Source organism: Triturus cristatus, chromosome 8 (assembly GCF_964204655.1).
Source record: "Triturus cristatus chromosome 8, aTriCri1.1, whole genome shotgun sequence".
NCBI lineage: Eukaryota > Metazoa > Chordata > Amphibia > Caudata > Salamandridae > Triturus > Triturus cristatus.
Genome location: NC_140591.1, coordinates 262,094,229 through 262,109,808, shown reverse-complemented (window position 1 = coordinate 262,109,808; position 15,580 = coordinate 262,094,229).

Sequence of the window (15,580 nt, the reverse complement as noted above, 5' to 3'; positions counted from 1 at the left end):
TCGTAAGACCTCCGAACTTGTGCTTGAGCCCTGCTGAGTGACTCGCGGCTCCTCGAAGATCGTAAGACCACCGAACTTGTATCCGAGCCCTGCTGAGTGACTCGCGGCTCCCACAGACTCTCTTGGTCCCGCCGGACCCCACGACGACAAGCGTATCCCCCAGCTCGAGGATTGTGAGCTGTGCGCCGGGTACGATCCTGCATTTGATCCATATCCCCAAAGACTGTCCCGCTACCTCCTAACCCCCTCCAAGACTCTGGGAGCCCACGCTCTGCTTGTATATATTTGCCTTGCTGATCATAAAGATCCTACCACTCCGATCTGATAAAGATTTGCTCTTAAGAACTCCTCGTGTGGAGTCTCTCTCTGTCGTGTGGTGCCGAGTGTGCGATCCTAGATACGAGGTTCCTCCCCTGAGGAGTCTCCCGCCAGTGCCCGGCTACGATACCTCGAGGGTGGGTCTCAGGGCAGTCAGGGCCCCCTCCGGGCCCCTCTGAGGTCGCCTTCTAACAGTATGTATACTGACTGGGGAATTGAAGGTGTGAAATACAAGTGTGTAGGTGGTTAGAGGACTTCACACATAGTGCATAGGCGTTTGAAGCAGTCCATGTGCTAAGGCCTTGGTCACTGCATGAGTACTTGGGTACAGACTGAATGATTAGAGTACTGCAAGGAGAGTGCCTGGGTGAATTTATAAGTGTTTGGGTTTTGGCACAGTGAATAGATTAGTTCATGGTGCTGAATGGGTCACTAGAAGACTGCAAGGGGAGTGACAGGGTGTTTGCTGGAAGTGTATGAATACTGACTGGGGAATTGAAGGTGTGAAAGACAAGTGTGTAGGTGGTTAGAGGACTGCATGCATAGTGAATAGGGGTTTGAAGCAGTCCATGTGCTAAGGCCTGGCTCACTGCATGAGTACTTGGGTACTGACTGAATGATTAGAGTACTGCAAGGAGAGTACCTGGGTGAATTTATAAGTGGTTGACTTTTGGTGCAGTGAATGGATTAGTACATGGTGCTGAATGGATCACTGGAGGAGTGCAAGGGGAGTGACAGGGTGTTTGCTGGAAGTGTATGAATACTGACTTGGGAATTGAAGGTGTGAAAGACAAGTGTGTAGGTGGTTAGAGGACTGCATGCATACTGGATAGGCGTTTGAAGCAATGCATGTGCTAAGGCCTGTCTCAGTCCAATAGTACTTGGATACTGACTGAATGTTTTGAGTATTGCAAGGAGAGTGCCAGGATGAATTTATAAGTATTTGTATTTTGGTGCAGTAAATACATTAGCACATGGTGCTGAATAAGTCACTGGAGAAGTATAAGGGGAGTGACAGAGTGTTTGCGGGAACTGTATGAATACTGTCGGGGGTATTGAAGGTGTGAAAGACAAGTATGTAGGTGGCTGGAGACCTACATGCATAGTGGATAGACGTTTGAAACAGTCCATAGAGTAACACTTGGATCACTGCAAAAATACCTGAGTACTGACTGAATCATTAGAGTACTACAAAAAGAGTGACTGGGTGAATCTTTTTAAGATTTTAGATTCTAGTGCAGGGAATAGATTAGTACTTACTGCCAAATGAGTCAGTGGAGGTGTGCAATTAAAGCGACAGAGTGTTTATTGGAGTTTATAGATACTGACAGAGAAATTGAAGGTCTGAAAGGCAATTGTGTTGGTAGTTAGAGGCCTCCATGCATAGTGGAAACACGTTTGAATCAATCCATGTGCTAAGGCCTGCCTCACTCCATTAGTACTTAGGTACTGACTGAATGATTACACTATTGCAAGAAGCGTACCTGGGTGAATTTATAAGTGTTTCAGTTTTGGCGCAGTGAATGCATTACTACATGGTGCTGAATAAGTCACTGGAACAGTGCAAGGGGAGTGACAGGATGTTTGCTAGAAGTACATGGATACTGACTAGGGAATTGAAGCTGTTAAAGACAAATGTATAGTATGTTAGAAGACTGCATGCATACTGCATAGACATTTGAAGCAGTCTATGTGGTAATGCATGGTTCACTACATGAGTACCTGGAAACTGACTGAATCATTAGACTACTGCTAGGAGAGTGCCTGGGTAAAACTTTTAAGTTTTTCAGTTTTGGCGCAGTGAAGAGATTGGTACATGGTACTGGATCAGTCACTGGATGAGTGCAAGATGAGTGACAGGATGTTTATTGAAGTATATAGATACTGACTAGTTAATTATAGAAGTGAAAGACAAGTGTGTAGGTGACTAGAGGCCTGTATGCATTCTGGATAGGGGTTTGAAGCAGTCCATGTTGTAAGGCCTGGCTCGCTGCATGAGTACTTGGATACTGACTGAATGATTAGAGTACTGCAAAAAGAGTGCCTGGGTGAATTTATAAGTGTGTGGGTTTTGGCGCAGTGAATGGATTAGTACATGGTGCTGAATGGGTCACTAGAGGAGTGCATGGGAAGTGACAGGGTGTTTGCTGGAAGTGTATGGATACTGACTGTGGAATTAAAGGTGTGAAAGAGAACTGTGTAGATGGTTAGAGAACTGCATGCATAGTGGATAAGCATTTTTAATCAATGCATGTGCTAAGGCCTACCTCATTCCGTTACTACTTGAATATTAACTGAATGTTTACAGTATTGCAAGGACAGTTCCTGGGTGAATACATAAGCAATGACTGCCTTCTAATTCTACCAAAACTTGAGAACAGGAAAGTTTTTAAGCAGTTATGCGTATTCAAAGATATGAAGTACCCAAATGCTTCTCTCACAGTGGTTCCCAAATGCATATAGATTCACAGTGTGATTCTAGACAAGCAACAATATCCCTAGGAGTTTACCAAAACTCATTCAATACTGTGGAAGGGTTAAGGGGACTGCACACAATCTACATATTTCAGTACTGCACTTTACTGTCAATGCCTGACTCATTTTATCAATGCATAAGCAATGACTGGCTTCTAATGCTACTAAAACTTGACAACATGACAGGTTTTAAAATAGTTATCTGTCAGCAAATACATGATGTTACCAAATGCTTCTCTCACAGTGGTTGCCAAATGCACACAGACTCACAGTGTGATTCTAGACAAGCAAGACTATCCCTAGGAGTTTACCAAAACTCATTCACTACTGTGGAAGGGGTAAGGGGACTGCACACAATCTACATATTTCAGTACTGCACTTTAGTGTTAAAGCCTGACTCATTTTATCAATGAATAAGAAAAGACTGGCTTTTAATGCTACTAAAACTTGACAACATGACCGGTTTTAAAACAGTTATCTGTCAGCAAATACATGATGTTACCAAATGCTTCTCTCGCAGTGGTTCCCAAATGCACACAGACTCACAGTGTGATTCTAGAACAAGCAACACTATCACTAGGAGTTTACCAAAACTCATTCACTACTGTGGAAGGGTTGAGGGGACTGCACCCAATCTACATATTTCAGTACTGCACTTTACTGTCAATGCCTGACTCATTTTATCAATGCATAAGCAATGACTGGCTTCTAATGCTACTAAAACTTGACAACATGACAGGTTTTAAAATAGTTATCTGTCAGCAAATACATGATGTTACCAAATGCTTCTCTCACAGTGGTTGCCAAATGCACACAGACTCACAGTGTGATTCTAGACAAGCAAGACTATCCCTAGGAGTTTACCAAAACTCATTCACTACTGTGGAAGGGGTAAGGGGACTGCACACAATCTACATATTTAAGTACTGCACTTTAGTGTCAAAGCCTAACTCATTTTATCAATGCATAAGCAAAGACTGGTTTGTAATGCTACTAAAACTTGACAACATGACAGGTTTTAAAACAGTTGTCTGTCGGCAAATACACGATGTTACCAAATGCTTCTCTCACAATCCTTTCCCAAATGCACACAGACTCACAGTGTGATTTTAGGCAAGCAACACTATCCTGGGAGTTTACCAAAACTCATTCACTAGTCTGGAAGGGGGAAGGGTACTGCACACAATCTACATATTTAAGTACTGCACTTTAGTGTCAAAGCCTCACTCATTTTATCAATGCATCAGCAAAGACTGGCTTCTAATGCTACTAAAACATGACAGGTTTTAAAACAGTTATCTGTCAGCAAATACATGATGTTACCAAATGCTTCTCTCACAGTGGTTCCCAAATGCACACAGACTCACAGTGTGATTCTAGACGAGCAACACTATCCCTAGGAGTTTACCAAAACTCATGCACTACTGTGGAAGTGGTAAGGGGACTGCACACAATCTATATATTTCAGTACTGCACTTTAGTTTCAAAGCCTGACTCATTTTATCAATACACAAGCAACGACTGGCTTTTAATGCTACTAAAACTTGACAACATGACAGGTTTTAAAACAATTATCTGCAAGCAATTACATAATTTTACCAAATGCTTCTCTCACAATGCTTACCCAAATACACACAGACTCACAGTGTGATTGTAGACAGACAACTATCCCTTGTACAAAATACATTTACTAGTCTACAAGACCTAAGGTGACTGCACACATTGCAGAAAATCTACTACTACAGATTAGTACCAAAATGTTTCTCTCAAAATGATTCCTAAATGCACACAGACTCACTGTGTGATTCTAGACAAACAACACTATCCCTTGCACTATACCAAAACACATTTCTTAATCTACGAATACTACATTTTAGTGTAGAAACATTCATTTTGCAAATTCATAAACAATGACTGATTTCTGATTGTACCAAAATATAAAAACAGCACAGTTATCTGTCTGCAAACACATGAAAAACACAAATGTTTATCACAGAATGATTTCTACATGCACACACACTGTCAATAAGATTGTAGGCAAAAAAAAGTACTCCCTGCACTTTAGCAGGAGAAATACTTCTGTCTGATTAAAATCAAAATAGATCACATACATCCCCTCACAATTAAATAACTCACCTTTCAAGTTGTTTTGTAGATTAAGAAGTATATCAGTCACACACCAGGTTTTCTTATACAGAATCTCTGCACTGTGCACCTGTCAGCAAAACCAAAGATTGGCAAAGCTTCCCTCTCATTTTCCACACATATACATGTAAACATCAAATCACATTCCTTCCCACATAAATTCAAAAGCTAACACACATTTCTATTGGTTAAACATTTCAACCCTTTCCAAATGACATAAATTTGAACCCTACCCCCAATCTGCCTTCTGCCTGTTACCATAGAAACAGGTCATGGAACACTGAACTGAGCACACAGGTCACAAGTTGAGCACACAATGTTGGTAATCAAAACAGCAAGTGTGCTTGACTTTTCAACATATCAGCTTATCATATATAATGTTCCTTTCAATCAGTTTTTGTTAACCAATAAGAATCATGCGTTTAAAAAACAGAAACATGCACCCTACCTTTCAGTGTTGTCAAACAACCAATGATTTCTTGTCTTTGTTCAAAACTGCATCTTAGCCACCATTTTAGAAAAATCTTACTTTTCAAACTGCCATTTCATTTACAGAGACCATCTGAGTGCATCCAGACCTCCCTTCAAGATGCTTAGAGTGTGGATTGTGGGACACAGCTATATTTTCTGGAGCCAAAGGTATGCAGAAAACAAAGGCATTCACAAAGACCTAGGTTTGCCAAATGTAGACATTAAATGGATTGGACAGAGAGGGTTAAAGTGGCACCAATTGATGCCATTGGTAAAATCCTTTATGCATATCCAACACCCTGACCTCATAATAGTGCACTGTGGTGGCAATGACCTAGGCACTTTGACTGGGGTAGGTCTGTAAATGCTTATGAAGGACACCTTTGCAGAATTGATTTCACTTTTTCCCAAAACTGCCTTTGTGTATTCTAACATATGCCAAGGGCAGAAATGGAACTGGTCCAATCATTTTTGTCCACAAATTGAGAAAGCTAGGAAACATGTGAATAAATCTGTTTCTGCTTTTCTCAGAGACTATAGAATGGGGTCCATTTACAATAACAATCTGCGCTTTCATATGCAGAGATGTATAGGAGAGATGGAGTACACTTTACTGATGAAGGAAACAGAGTTTTCCTCAACAACCTTAGACTCTGTATAGGTACTTACTTATAAGTACCAAAAACTCTCAATGAACACAACGGCTCTTTTTAGAGCCACTCAAGAACAAAACACTTAAGCTTGATGTTTATCTTCCAAAAATGTCAGTTTTTTTCCCTTGGATCCGCGCACCCAACGCGTTAGGAACCGTGCACCCAACGCGAGAGAAACCGTGCACCCAACGCGTTAGGATGCGCGACTCCTAATTTTACCGTAAAAAATAGCCCCTATCACTCATTTTTATTATCCTCAGGGACCCCATCCCCCGGGGCTTATAAGAAAACGTTGGAGACCGTGGGGGGAGCCCCAACGCCCCCACGGTCCCAGCCGGCTCCCCGCATCCTTCGGGAGCCGGCATTGCTTTTCCACATGGGGAGCTGCTGTCATGCAGCTCCCCGTGTGGAAAAGCAATATCGTTTGGATTTTGAAAGAGAGAGCAAGTTTCCCTGCTCTCTCTTTCAAAATCCTAACGAAGTTTGCTATGGGAGGGCAGGAGACTCCCGCCCTCTCATATCAAACAACAGTGTCCTGGGGGTGGGCACCCCAGGACACTGTAGGAGCCGGCCCTGGGGGGTAGCGGTCCCCAGGGCCCTCGAGGGCTCCAGGAGGGGGGCCACGCAGCCCCCCTCCCCCTATTAATTTATAAACATTTTGCCCCTGGAATTTGGCCCATCCGGGGGCTAATTATTAATCGGGTTTTTTTTCCGGCCGGATCCGCTTAAAAAAAAAAAAAAAAGGGGGGGCCCCAGGGGGTCCTTCTGGGACCCCCTAAGCAACACTAGAGGGTCAGAGTATTTATACCCTGCCCCCTTTACATCTTTTACACACTTATTTCTCTTACTTAATCAGCCTCGCTTCTTGCGAGGCACAAAATGGCTGCCAACAGTTCCTGGTTTTGAATGTAGACTGACACTTGACAGCCAATTAGCATTCAGCGCTTGATCGGGAGGGTGTGCGCTCGGTTCGCAGAGGGTGCGCGAATCCTCCGAGGCCATAGATATATCTATCTTTTTTACTCTAATTTTTTCAGGAACTACTGAACGGATCTACACCATTTATGCAAAAGGCACGAGTCTGAACTGAGGACTACCTCTTTGCCAAATTTGGTGTAATTCAGTGATGTCATTTAAGATATCATCAGTGATGTCATCAGTGATGTCACTGACCATGCCATGAATGATGTAATATGTGACGCCATGAGCAGTGCATTGTGGGGGCGCGAGTTATAGTTAGCTGAACTAACTATAACGGTGGAATTTCTATGGTTTTGTATGATTGAAATGTTAAGCTAACTATAACGCCCCTGAAACCTATGTTTTTTTCACTGAATTTCAAAGGTTTTTTAAATGCTAATTTCTAACTATAACGTCTGTAAAATCTATATTTTTTTCAGTAAATTTTAAAGTTTTAGAAATGCTAATTTCTAACTACAATGTCCCAGAAACCTATATTGTTTTTAAGTAAATTTTAAAAAGATGTGCATACTTTTTGTACTGAAAAACTAACTGTAACAGTAGCCTGTTATAAGTTATAATTTAACAATGTTTAAAACTTAATTAGCACTAATTAACATATAAGTGTGGAAAAAGTGTGACGCAGCAGCTATGATACCTGACTTCGAACAACAGCGTTCACAGTTCGATTCCTGGCTCCAGCGGCACATTAGCCCACCAATATGTCACTGTGGGCACACCTTGCTTAATCCTTCCGACACCCCTGAGCACCGGCACACCTTTCCAGGGATAGCTGTATGCTTAACAAATGCTCACATTTTTTTAATTTAAAACCATAGTGATTAGAAATATTAGCACGTCTTTTTTTCTTCTATTCTGAAAGATATGTTTTTTTATGTCTTCTATTTAGAATTACAGCAATTAATAGATGTATTTAGTCATGAGAATGGAAATGACACGGTTTGCTGGGTAACAGTTTTTAATCTCTCCACGTATGTACATACTAAGGACCTTATACGTGTTAGGATCGAAATCGAAACCTTTACCGCTTCACATTTTGTAACTTTTCCCAACATGTGCACAAGTTAAACAGTTAAAACGTGAGCACGTGTCAACTGTAAAACATGACATCTAAATGGGCGGAGCCGCATCTTCCTTCCATAGACTACTCAACAACCAAAAAGTATATAAACCACACCTCTTGATTGATTAGTTTCGTTTTTGAGAGTTTTTACGCGTGTCCATTCAGTGATGCAGGTGCTCTTTTCTAGAGTCGGATTCTTCTTTTGCGGCCACAAAACATAATCCAGAGTTGTAAGTTCTTTGATTATGGCATAGTAGATATTTATAATATGTAGCTATTTGTCAATATTTAAACACTTGTATTTAGAAAAAAGTCTTATTGGTTGTTTTTGCCATTTATATGTAACATCAGCAGCTTGTTTCCAGAAACAGACAGAATACAGCAAATTGTTCCTTTTCTGGCTCCTTTGAGCTCATTTAGTTTGACTTTGTATATTATAATATTGACACTCTACTTCACCTCAGAAGTGTTGGTGACCCGTCGGCACGAAGACTAAAGATTTATATGTAACCTCAGCAGCCTCTTGGTCTTAGTCTGTTTCCCCCTTGGGATCATATAGTGTGATTATGTATATTATAATAACCACCCATTATGATCTCAGAGGAGTTTATGACCCGTCGGCGCGAAGACTAAAGATTTATATGTAACGACAGCACCTTCTGGTTCAAACTCTGTTTCCCCCTTGGGATCATATACTGTGAATATGTATATTATAATATTAACAGTCATTGTGATCTCAGAGGAGTTTATGACTCGTCAGCGCGAAGATGAAAGATTTTGAAGTCCCGGAGAAAAGAACCTCTGAACATATTCATTGCTGGAAAGTGTTTCGTTATTGATCTTGTTTTGTATTCATGAGTTTATGTTCCTTTTCCTTTTTGTGTGGCATCAGTGACACTCTGTATACTGTAATAGAGTGTGATATTTTCACACAACAGGAATTGGAGATTTGTCGCCGCCAGGAGTAAACCATCTGAAATACAGCTTACTGACCTTTATAACTTACTTGATCAGATATTTTTACAGTGCGAATAGTTTTCGCAATTGCAGTTTAAAAAAAGATAGTTTGCATACTTTCTTAGTGAATACCTTTGGTAAACTCTATATTTGTAATTGCTTAATAAAAACAGTTTCAAACCTAGACTGACATTTTTGCTGGTCAACCACAGCTCTCTATCAGAAAAGTAAACACCATATTATAAGTAAATAGTGCTCCTGGGAAGTATACCACCCGCAAATTTAATAAAAAGAAAACCACAACACACTCTGTTATTTTCCCGCTGTGATTTGTACACCCCACACCAGTTATATAAATGGCCCTTAAAATATATAAAAAAAAATTTTTACCTTCAAATTCCCTGTCCACCACCTTGTGTCCACTGTACAGAGTTAATAGTGTTCCTACCCTCCCGCTGCTACTTTTTAATAATTCATATGTTTTTGGTTATGAAAAATATTTTATTGTTTAATATTTATTATTTGGTAATTAATATTTATTAATTATTATTTATTGGTATTTATTATTAATGTATTGTTAATTAATTATTCTAGACTCAGGCCCCAGGGTGTGGATGATTGAAGTCAAAAGAGAACTCAGGCATGTTTAGACTTTACAAGACACATGTAAGGTAATAATGCAACCAGCAGGCATCTTCTCTTCATGGTGTGACTTTTTATTTTTGTGGGGTGGTGGGGGGGGTATGACGTGAGGGGCTTTCCGGGAGTTTGGAATCCAAAGTTCAGTAGGGGAGTTGGTGTCCTTGCCATTGGAGATCCTCAGAGTCCATGTCACAGTTTTTGACAACATTAGTCAGACAGTGAGCAGCAATGCCATGTGGCAGAGAATGTCTTTTGATGCTGTGATGCTGTTGCTCCAGTGGGCCAAGTGCCAGGCCAGGTGTCCTGGGAGATGGTGATGTAGCGCCGACCCTCACAGTCTTTTCCGTGGACGACCCGCCCTCCTGCGGGGACCCTCAGAAGCAGGCCGTGACGATGTTTGGGATGCTCCATCGGATGTTTCCTCCTGCTCCTCCTGATCCCTCCCTGTGGGTGGGGATGTTCTACGCCTTCTGGCACAGGGAGGGTTGGCCATGTTGTCGGCCATCCGACGTAGTGTAGTGTGAATTCCCATGAACACCGTCACAAGCTCAGCCTGTCTGTCCTCCATCCTCCGTTGGTGTTGCAGTAGACAGGCATGTTGCTCCGCATGTTGCTGGGCCTGCTGGGTCTTGATCTCATCGAGGGTCCCCTTCATATCATTGAGGGTGGACACAACCTGGGCCATGCCCGTGGTGTCCTGCCGGTATGTGTCCAGGATGTTACGGACATGGGAATATACCGGATCCCCAGCCAACTGGTCAGGCTGGCGCCTCCGCCGTCCTCCACTCCCACCACCCCTGCCCACTTGCACCTGGCCTGCCCTTGTGGGCACATCGGGTCTTCGGGACCCCTGAGGGGTGGCATTGGCATTGTCACCTGCCTCCTCCTGGGTGCCCGGGACACCGTCCCTCCTGGCCAGCCTGGCTGCTTTGTGGTGGTGGGGCAAGGATCCTGGGTGTCTGCTGGGATGTGGCAGGAGTGGGGGTTGGCCCCGTTGTACCTGACGCAGGTGCTGCAGGTCGTTGGACACCAGAGGGGCCAGGTTGGTCGGGGTCGTCCACAGAGTGGTGAGAGTCGTCGCTGCCGGTGGGATCGGCCTCCAGCAGAGCCGGGTCCTTTGAGTCTTCCCCCCCAGTGTTGGGGGGTGAACCACGAGGTTGACCTGTGTGTGAGAGAGACAATGTTAATTTTGTTCCATGCAACATCCATGTTTCATTAGTTTCAAAGTTGGAACATTTCCTCTGGGAATTTGGATCTGTCTTGCATTCCACTCACAGTGCACTTGTGCATGGGTGTGTCCCTTGGGCACAGCTTTGGCGACTTTAACTATGTGTGGCACAGTCTTACTTGCTGCGTCAAGTGTGACTGCAGTCAGCAGTGGAGTGGGCAGGTGTGGCGAGCCGTGCATTGGCGCCTTCCGTGTTGCACTGTACGTGGGCACATGAAGTTGTTCCACACACTTCAATGATGCAGGTAGCTGTCGTTGTGCTCGTGCACAGGTTGTGACATGTCCCTGTGTTTTGCCATGGAGGAGAGGGGGGTTTCTGGCACTGGCCACCCTTGTCTACATGCACGCAGTCCACCTGCTGACGAGCAGACATTCCCACACACCACAAGGCTGATTTGCTCTCCCTGTGTCTCCCTCCCTCTCTGTCCCCCTCTCCCTCCCTCTCTGTCCCCCTCTCCCTCCCTCTGTGTGTCAGCCTCCTCCCTCTGTCCGTCTCCCTGTGTCTCCCTCCCTCTCTGTCCCCCTCTCCCTCCCTCTCTGTCCCCCTCTCCCTCCCTCTGTGTGTCAGCCTCCTCCCTCTGTCCGTCTCCCTGTGTCTCCCTCCCTCTCTGTCCCCCTCTCCCTCCCTCTCTGTCCCCCTCTCCCTCCCTCTGTGTGTCAGCCTCCTCCCTCTGTCCGTCTCCCTGTGTCTCCCTCCCTCTCTGTCCCCCTCTCCCTCCCTCTCTGTCCCCCTCTCCCTCCCTCTGTGTGTCAGCCTCCTCCCTCTGTCCGTCTCCCTGTGTCTCCCTCCCTCTCTGTCCCCCTCTCCCTCCCTCTCTGTCCCCCTTTCCCTCCCTCTGTGTGTCAGCCTCCTCCCTCTGTCCGTCTCCCTGTGTCTCCCTCCCTCTCTGTCCCCCTCTCCCTCCCTCTCTGTCCCCCTCTCCCTCCCTCTGTGTGTCAGCCTCCTCCCTCTGCCCGTCTCCCTGTGTCTCCCTCCCTCTCTGTTCCCCTCTCCCTCCCTCTCTGTCCCCCTTTCCCTCCCTCTGTGTGTCAGCCTCCTCCCTCTGTCCGTCTCCCTGTGTCTCCCTCCCTCTCTGTCCCCCTCTCCCTCCCTCTATGTCCCCCTCTCCCTCCCTCTGTGTGTCAGCCTCCTCCCTCTGTCCGTCTCCCTGTGTCTCCCTCCCTCTCTGTCCCCCTCTCCCTCCCTCTCTGTCCCCCTTTCCCTCCCTCTGTGTGTCAGCCTCCTCCCTCTGTCTGTCTCCCTGTGTCTCCCAACCTCTCTGTCCCCCTCTCCCTCCCTCTCTGTCCCCCTCTCCCTCCCTCTGTGTGTCACCCTCTGTCACCTCAGCCCAGCTTCCTGGGCACACACTGTTAGCAGATCTTTGAATTGCCCTTGGCTTGTTGATGTGAGTTTGTTTCTGCTCTCCAGGCACCCATTGGGTGTAGTGTCTGTGTGTGCGCTGCTGCTGTGGTGGTGTGTGCTGCCACTCTTTCACAGTGTTGGCTGTTCATTAGCTGCTGTCATGTGCAAAACAGTGCCTTCACCCCCATGTGTTAATGCAAGGCGTCCGTCATTTGCTGGCGAGTCTTTCCTGTGTGGGGACACACTGTTTGTCTGGCTGTGACCTAGGCCATATGGGCAGAGGGCATTGTTGTCTGCTTCTGAGTTGCACTATGTGATTTTTGGGGCCCACCCTCCCGCCATCCGGGTTACCGTGTCATGTGTTGATGTCTTCTGTGGCCTGTGACTTGACATTGTCCAGCTGGGTGCATGGGGCATGGTTGCGCCAGTGGCATGTGCATGTTCATGGAGTGTGGTTGAGTCATGCGATAGCTTGGGGTGGTTGCGTGCCTGTTTGTGAGTTTGGTTGTGGATGACGTTCCCCCCATGTGAGGTGCGTTGTTTGTGTACTCACCCGGGTCTCGGAGTCCTCCTAATCCTTCGACTGCCTTCACCGGAAGTATGGCCATCACCCTCTCCTCCCAGGGATGGTAGTGTACGGGTCTGCGGGACGGCCCTCCTCCAGTGACGTTGGCCTGGTTGTGTTCATCCGTCATCTTGGCTCGGACCCTCCTCCGCAGATCATACCACCTGGCTTGGCTGCCTGCTTGTTCCTTCTGGTGTCCGCAACAGCATTCACAGCATCGACGATGGTCTGCCACATGGCTGTTTTTTCAGAAATGCTGGTCTGTCTGAGCAATGTTCCAAAGAGGTGTGGCTCTCATCGACAAGGACCTCCAACTCTCGGTTACTGAACTTTGGATTCTTGTTAGTGGGCATGGTGAGGGGTGTGGGTGTGGATGGGGGGGTGTGTGGATGGTTGTGGGTGTGTGGGTGTGGTTGTGCAGGTGTGTGTGAATGTGATGAGGGGGTGTTTGTGAAGGTGGTTGTGTGAAGGTGTGCAAGTGTAAGGTGTGGTAAAGCTTGTAGTATGGTGCTGTAGGTTGTCTGTGGGGTCTGGCAGCAGTGAGTCTGTTGCAAAGGCTCATGGTTTGTGTGTGTGGGCCCTTTTTATTGGTCCATTGGTGGGTGTGGCTGTGTTTGAAGTTTGGGTGGGTGTGTTATAAGGAGTGGTGGTGTTTTGGGCCTCTGTTTGTTTTTGGCAGTTGCAGGTCAGTGAATGTGTTGTTTTAGTGGTTGTTGGACATGTTTAGTGGCTTTGTGCCATTCGAATTGTGTATTCTTGTGTTGTTTTGGTTTGTCCTGGTTGTGTACGTGCGTTTTTAGCGTGTGTACGGGGTGTACATGGGCCATTTTGTTGTACAGTGCTGTCCTTGTGTGTGGCTTGGTACGACTCGTACATGCGGTTGTGATGTTGGGGCCTGGGGTGCGCTCCGTACTTAGGAGGTTGTGGTGGGGGTGCGACTCTGACGTACACGGGTGTACATACACGGGTGGGGGTACGACACGTACAGGGTTGTAAATTCACGAGGGGGTAGGACACGTACACGGGTGTACACACACGGGGGGTATGACACGTACAGGGGTGTACATACATGGGGGTAGGACACGTACACGGGTGTACAGACACGGGGGGTACGACACGTACAGGGGTGTACATACACGGGGGGTACGACATGTACAGGGGTGTACATACACGGGGGGGGTACGACACGTACACGGGTGTAAATACACGAGGGGGTAGGACACGTACACGGGTGTACAGACACGGGGGGTACGACACGTACAGGGGTGTACATACATGGGGGTACGACACGTACAGGGGTGTACGTACATGGGGGGTACGACACATACACGGGTGTACAGACACGGGGGGTACGACACGTACACGGGTGTACAGACACGGGGGGTACGACACGTACAGGGGTGTACATACACGGGGGTACAGCACATACAGGGGTGTACATATACGGGGGTACGACACGTACAGGGGTGTACATACACGGGGGTAGGACACGTACACGGGTGTACATACACGAGGGGGTACGACACGTACACGGGTGTACATACACGGGGGTAGGACACGTACACGGGTGTACATACACGAGGGGGTACGACACGTACACGGGTGTACAGACACGGGGGGTACAACACATACAGGGGTGTACATACACGGGGGTACGGCACGTACAGGGGTGTACATACACGGGGGTACGACACGTACAGGGGTGTACATACACGGGGGGTACGGCACGTACAGGGGTGTACATACACGGGGGTACAACACGTACAGGGGTGTACATACACGGGGGAAGGACACGTACACGGGTGTACATACACGAGGGGGTACGACACGAACACGGGTGTATGTACACGGGGGGTAGGACACGTACACGGGTGTACAGACACGGGGGTACGACACGTACAGGGGTGTACATACACGAGGGGGTACGACATGTACAGGGGTGTACATACACGGGGGTACGACACGTACAGGGGTGTACATACACGAGGGGGTACGACACGTACACGGGTGTACATACAGGGGGGGGTACGACACGTACAGGGGTGTACATACACAGGGGGTACGACACATACAGGGGTGTACGTACACGGGGGTACGACACGTACAGGGATGTACATACACGGGGGTACGACACGTACACGGGTGTACATACACGAGGGGGTACGACACGTACACGGGTGTACATACACGGGTGGGGGTGTACATACACGGGGGGTACGTCTCAAACGTTAGGGGGCTGGGGGGAGTGTTGGGCACGTATGCGGGCACATGTCTCCATGGTTGCTATGGGCGTTCGGTGCGGACGGTGTTTTTTCCATACGGTTGTAACATCGGACGCACGGGATGGATCGTGATTCCTCGGTCGGACTTCACTTTTCACATTATACAGTAAATCGTCCGAGGACGTGTCGGACACACTTTCCGACCCGAGGACGTGTGGGGAATAATTCCCAATGCGATTCGTATGGTCTTTTTCCCATGCGAATCGTAATTGGCAGTTTGTACTGCACTTGTACGATTCGTACGGTAAAAAGACCGGATACGAGTCGTACGGGGAATTTTTTTATCGGATCGTGATCGGCACCTAAATGTGGGGAAACTGTCCCGCTTACATGGTCCGATCATTTTATGATAAATTTCCAATTGCTGGGTCCTATTGACCATCCTCTTTCGATAAGTAACAAACTTGTTACCCGTCAGTACAGACCCTGGCACAAATTAACGGCCAACCATCTTGACC